This window comes from Prenolepis imparis, unplaced genomic scaffold, assembly GCF_030444845.1.
Source record: "Prenolepis imparis isolate NDT839.2.m4 unplaced genomic scaffold, iyPreImpa1.0 SCAF_3, whole genome shotgun sequence".
Lineage (NCBI taxonomy): Eukaryota > Metazoa > Arthropoda > Insecta > Hymenoptera > Formicidae > Prenolepis > Prenolepis imparis.
Window position 1 is genome coordinate 3,935,816 of NW_028141161.1, and position 7,096 is coordinate 3,942,911.

General features: G+C 30.8%; 1 pseudogene across 1 annotated transcript in view; it reads right to left on the minus strand.

The window, feature by feature from the left end:
- The window catches only part of LOC145934384 (G-protein coupled receptor Mth2-like), a 26,813-nt pseudogene extending 20,181 nt beyond the window's left edge, over positions 1–6,632 (minus strand). The window contains exons 1-2 of the transcript XR_014425020.1: positions 5,128–6,632; positions 4,521–4,599 (exon numbers count right to left, since the gene is read on the minus strand). The product of XR_014425020.1 is annotated as a G-protein coupled receptor Mth2-like (transcript). The remainder of the gene's footprint in view (positions 1–4,520; positions 4,600–5,127) is intronic.
- Positions 6,633–7,096: the final 464 nt, after the last annotated feature.

Genomic DNA, 7,096 nt, shown 5'->3' on the forward strand with positions numbered 1-7,096 from the left:
AAACTGACAGAATTGGGTGCTTGTTAACATTAAATAAAAAATTAAATAAATAAATAAAAAAAAAACGAAACAAAAAAAACTACGTAAGATCACTCCCCGAAAAATTAGGAAAATTTTGGTACCGGTTTCACGAAAATCGATTCATAAATGTGGAAGTAAATCGCGGTCAGACAGAGAGACAAACAGAGGAAGGAAATTATATATGTATATAGATGGTAGAAAAAAATGGTTCAGGACTTTTTGACTCAGTTTTTCATGAGAAATATCACTGTATAAATAGTGGGCGCGAATTAAGTGACACCCATATAAAGTGATAGCAAAATAGTCTTTCTTAATTTACAAGGTAGTTAAATTAATCGACCACACTAGCCAATGAATTTGTCTAAGTTATGAGTTTAACTACCCTGTTGATTAATTTACTAGCGATATATAAAAAATAAAAAACATATTTATATTTAATACGAGTTTAGAATAATCGACCCAACTAGCTTGAAAATAATTTCTTAATATTCACAACGTTTCGACCATGTGGTTGTGGTCCTTTTACGAAGGAATTTACTGAAATTTTACATATACGATCCCTTCTGTCCCCCCTAAAGAAATGTAGGCGAGAAAAAATATAGATCCGAAGCGACTTTCGGATCTATATTTTTTCTCGCCTACATTTCTTTAGGGGGGACAGAGGGGATCGTATATGTAAAATTTCAGTATATTCCTTCGTAAAAGGACCACAACCACATGGTCGAAACGTTGTGAATATTAAGAAATTATTTTCAAGCTAGTTGGGTCGATTATTCTAAACTCGTATTATTTATTTTACTAGCGATTTGAATAATTAATCAAGATATTTATATTTCTTAATTTACTATAATTAAATATAATTTCTTATATTTTTATATTTAAATGTCAAATTTTCTGCGAACACATACTTAAGTACATATCGAAATGTATATTTTCATAAGTTTCTTTGACTCATAATTATAATAACGTTAATATTTCGTATGTAGACCTTTATCTTTAATGACTGGAGCACACCTTCACGGCATAGATTCAATAAGTTTTGCATATTTACTAGCAAGTAGCGAAGTCCACGTTTCTTGTATAATAGAGTATAATTCTTCAATATTTTTCGGCTTTTGTTTTTTTACATATATGTGGAAATTAATCCACAGCATCTCGATTGAATTCAGATCTGGAGATTGTGCCGGCCACTTCATTACGTGATTATTATTGTCACTCAAAAATGTCTACACGACTCTTGCAGAGTGTTTTGGATCATTATCCGCTTGATAGATCTATTCTTCTATTCTTCTACTGGGTGTCTGACGTAAGGTGTCACACCGAAAATATACAAATAGATCTCGTTAAACTGAGTCGAAAAGTCCTATACCATTTTGCAAACAACCACGTAAAATTTCGAGATATTAATTAAAAAAGATCGACCAACGAGCGCGCGAATTACGTCGGGACGGCCCGCTAAGCGGTGTACCGTGCCGTATCGCTATAGGCAACGCGTGCCTAGCATGCGGCGGGCCGCCCCGACGTAATTCGCGCGCTCGTTGGTCGATCTTTTTTAATTAATATCTCGAAATTTTACGTGGTTGTTTGCAAAATGGTATAGGACTTTTCGACTCAGTTTAACGAGATCTACTTATATATTTTCGGTGTGACACCTTACGTCAGACACCCAGTATATACGTATTAAATTTAAAAAATAAATTTTATCAAATTCGTATTTCTTTTTAATATATTTCTTTATATTGTATTAATCGGTTCAATTTAAATAAAAGTTAAATTTAAATATATCTAAATAATTAATAATAATTATTTAATTATATTATATAATTATTTAATTATGTTGTAATTAAATCTTTTTAAAAAAATATATATATGTTAAAAATATTATATTAAATAACCATATAAATGTTAAATAAACAATTTTTATTTTCGCAATATACAAATATTTCATTCTTTTGAACATTATAATAATTGATAATAATTATTATTAATAATTGCCTTTTTGCACAGCTTCATTCTACCACGGAACAGAACCAGTGGTATTAAAATAATGCATAAAGTGATCTCTGATTACTTTTGCATTTCGAGTAGGATTATTACCTCTTTGTCTAATTATACCATTAAGACGATTTTGAATATCAATTTCCGAATTATCTTCAATCATATTATTTTGATATGGCCTTCGAGATAAAATAAAATAATGTAAAATACAACACGCCAGAGTAATTAATTCGACTTTATCAACTGACAAAGTAATTGTGTTGAGGAGAATTCTGAATCTATTTGCCAAAATACCAAATGCATTTTCTACAATTCTTCTTGCCCTACTCAAACGATAGTTAAAAATTCTCTGACTATAGGTCAATCCACATTCAGGATATGGTTTTAATAAATTATTTGACAAGGGAAAAGCATCGTCAGCAACTATTACAAAGGGTATTAGTACAGTAATTCTAGGTAATAGATTAAGTTCAGGTAAATTTAAAGAATTATTATTCAAATGTTGAGCTAGCTCACTGTCTCGAAATACTGCACCATCATTCATACGTCCATTTCTACCAACATCAACAAATAAAAATTTACATTTAGCATCAACAAGAGCCATAAGGATTATACTATCTGTACTCTTATAATTTCTATAAAATGATTCACTTTGTCTTAAAGGGCGAAAGTTTATGTGTTTTCCGTCAAGTGCTCCAATGCAATGAGGAAACTGCCATAAAATTCGAAACTCAGCTTCAATTTCAGCTCACTTCTCTTTACTGTTAGAACACTAATAATAAAACATAGTTTTAGATAAAAAAGCCGATAATAATTTTAACTAGAAATGAGAGGTACATACTTTTATACACTCATTTTGAAGTTCAAGAACTATTGCTTGTAATGTATTAAAAACAATAACTGAAAGTGTATTGGGAGCTATGCGTACTGCATAAAAAAGATCCTTGTATGAATTTCCAGATGCAAGAAAGCGCAATGTAGCAGCCAATCTACAATATTAATTTTATATTTAAATTTAACCGATAACGCAATGTGAAAGAACATATTGAAAAGAAATACGGATTCGTTAAAATTTACCGTTGACGAGGGTTTATAGCCTGACGCATAACAGTATCTTTTTTTTGTATGTGTGGAGTAATTCGGATCAAAATTTCTTCAAAAAGATCTTCATCCATTCGATAATAATTGTTATAAGAATGTCTTGCAAACTAAGAAAAAATTAAATTAATTAAAAAAAATTATTTTGAAAAATGACAAAATATTTAATTTGATGATTCAATATAGATATAGATTAAATGTACCGAAGCTCCTCTTGCACCATATTTAAAACTCCTCTTCCTTCGTTCCTTCTCTGTAGCCAATTTCGAATCCATATCCTTCTACGTCTACGATTTCTTCTATTTATTTCACGATTAAGTAATAGCGCGAATGCAGCTAATCTCTGTCGTCACAAAATTTCATTTCTTATATAAAATAATTGTTGTTCCTCCATATCAATTTTTTACAAATATTTGATTTGATTATCGAGATCTATCCTGAAAAACCTGTCAAACAGCTACGTTTGACGTTTGACGTTTTCTTTCGTCTGACGTTTTCATACAACGCTTCATACGGCAAACAAATATCGTGTGACGCTTTTATACAACGCTCCATGCAGCAAATCAAACAACGTACAGCATACAAGCTAGCATACAAGATAATCACACACAAAAATGTACATCGTGTGACGCCGGCTTTACATACATCATACATGATTACACACAATCTGTCAAAACACATATCTAACTGTTAAAATAATGACATAAAGAAATGATGAGTTGGAAAGACGATAAAACAGTGAAACGGACAGGAAATGAGATGGAAAAACGATTAAATAATATAATAATAAAATGAATTTAATAATATTTAAAATATATATCTTTTTGCGCTGAGTATGCTAATTAACCCTCATTACACACATCATGAAACACAATCTGTCAAAATATATAACTGTCAAAATAAAATATCGATATCTGTCAAAAGCGCCGCTATGCGACAGAATCGTGAGATGTAGAATTTCCCGGAGAGATGACCAAGAAGAAGACGTTTCTTAATCATATATTTTCTGTTTCGGACTTTGCATAATAATATCTCTGGTTATAAACTACGTAGAGCAAAAATAAAGACATTTTTGTTATATAATTAGGACTCAAGCTATCCATTAAGACCACTAAGAATTCGATCGGTTCAGTCGTTATATGAGATCCGATAATATGAGGAACTCGCAATTGGACCGTTCGCGTATACATACATATGTATATATATACGGTGCGTTTCGCTGTCACTATCGCTACGCCTTTACTTGGCGCAAGACACTGTCGTGTCTCTTGATATCAAATACATTTATATTTTAAACGAAATTATTTTGTCACGTCGTGTCGTATAATATAAAACAATATTATGAAGGTAAATTAAAATAGGAAGCAAATTAAAAAAATAGAGTATAATAATTAGTAACTTACCTGAATGTCCACCACATATTAAAGCTTATCGTAATTAGCCAGAAAAAACCCGATATATAGAAGAAATAGTTGAAGAAGGCTGCAAAAATAAATAAAAATTATATATACATATAGCTATAATAATAAATAATATCTTAATCATTAAACGCGCGTTAAAATGCAGGTACTCAAAGTTATGATGTTTTTGTTTCTCCACACATTAAGAAATAGATTTATATATAATATAATTTCCTGTACTAAATAGCAATATTTAGCAAATACTACGGATATTAAATAATGTTTCAAGACATAACTCTACAAAATTCGATAATACATGAAAATATATACGTGTATATTAAGGCGAACTCAGATTAATTATACATTTAAATGTATTTAAAATTTCTCTCTCTCTCTCTCTCTCTCTCTCTCTCTCTCTCTCTCTCTCTCTCTCTATCTATCTATCTATTAATCCTTGCATTTTTTAGAGTCTAACAAATTATATATATTTAAGTTATTGAAAAAGTATAATTAATATATGAATATACAATATATGTCTGACAAATATATACACTGCATTGTTTGCTTATAATTGCATATACTTGCATATAACGATTTAAATATACTGTACCTATTGTAACACAGACCGGATATTGTACATCATCCGCTTTGATGATAATAATGACAATGTGAATTGTGTATGCGATAGACAAAGCACCGCTGTAATTGCGCAACATAAAACCGTGTAAATTTCGGAGCTCTGGCAATATAGAATACACCAGAAATATTGGCATCAAAAATAGTATGGATATTATATGGAAGCTCCCATGTATGATGTGTCCATAAAAATTCGAGGAAGCATTAATTGACGGCTTGTTGATCTCGTCGTTTGTTTCTGAGCAATAGACCACTTCGAATTCATTCCCTTCCGTAACGGTGAGACAATATAATGTCGATTTAACAATTATTTTATAATAAGATAAATAAATAGAACCGTTGCCAAAAATCATATAATCGTGCTCATGACCAGAAGGAAGCAGGTAATGTTTCTCTTCCTGGCACAAATTGTACACGGCCAGGTGAAATAATTCGTCCACTCTCTTATTTTCGCTCTGCATTGAATCGTTTGTATATTCGTACACGTTTGGAAAAACGTATTTAATATCTTCGGAAATGCATTTGTCGTCTTCTATCTTCATGCGATCGCCAAGAGGACAGCAGAGCAGAATACAAGTAATATTTTGGCACATTTCGTATGGGATCACGTTGCTTTTATTATTGTCTTTACTGGAATCTTCGAAGACTTCATGCGACATGGAATCATTCTTTTCAGTCATGAAGTTTCTCTTATGATTGACATTTGTCGAATTCGTGTGAGATTCCATCGGTATTTGCTCATCGTTCTCATGATTCTCAACGGACCGCCTGCTCAGTTTAAATTGCATCGATTTAACATCCTCGCGATCATTATTCGTGGAAATAGAGCGAAATTCATACTGCATTTCGTTGTATTGCGTATTATTGGTAAACTTCTCGTACAAATCATATCGTAGTGTTTTTATTTCATCGCTATAGTTTGTAGAGTCCGTGTCTATCTTATATCGTATTGTCAAATTATCATCTTTTACTTTGTTGTTCGTGGAATTTTGCTGAGATTTTGATGACGAAATGACGAGGAGAAGAACTCCACAACACAAAAACGCGAAATTTTTTCCACACATTATTTTGCATAAGGATAAACTTTTAGAGTAATTATATAATCAAACTAGTCGAGCTTACAATTAGTATTCATTATTTCTCACATAGATTTCGAATTTTTAATAATTAAAAAATTTCACATTAAATTTATTTATATTTTTGCTTGTATATTAACTGAATAGAGAAATTAAATGTAAAATATATAAAATGCGTTAAATGTAAAATATATAAATATAATAAAATCAAATTATTCTTTCTTTTGCTTTTCTCATCGAAATTTCGAAGAATTGATCTGATTTTATTTTGGCACTGTTAACATTGACGATTGCGCGGTTGATTTTTATTTATCTCACTAGATTGAATAACACTAATACTGTATCACTGTGTATCCGGTCTTTACTTCTCTTCCCGGTAGAGAGAAGAATGCGCAAGAAACATGTGTCTACGCGGGAGAAAAGATGAGACTACCGAGGACGACGAGTTGTCGATATAGCTTTACGAGGAAACGTCTGTCTACTACTCTAAAACTATATACATACATATAACTTTTACATATACAAAGAAAACAAAAAAATGCATTGAAATTTCTACTGATGATAGTTTAACGTTTAACCAATCTAGCAGCAAAATAAAATAAACTCTTTGACTGTTTTTTCTTAATATTTGATGCTTAATTGATGAGCCATTATATTTTCAAGATTATCGTTAAAATAAAAAATATTATACATTGATACGCAGTAAGTTAAATGACAAATTTATTTTTTCTACAAATCACATTTGTTATCTCTAGACCACAAAGAAAAATGATTAAAAGATAAAATTATATTAGATATATAGTTTATTCGCCAAATCTTGTACATACGAGTACTTCTTTTTGCTAGGTACAGTGCCTGCAAATATAA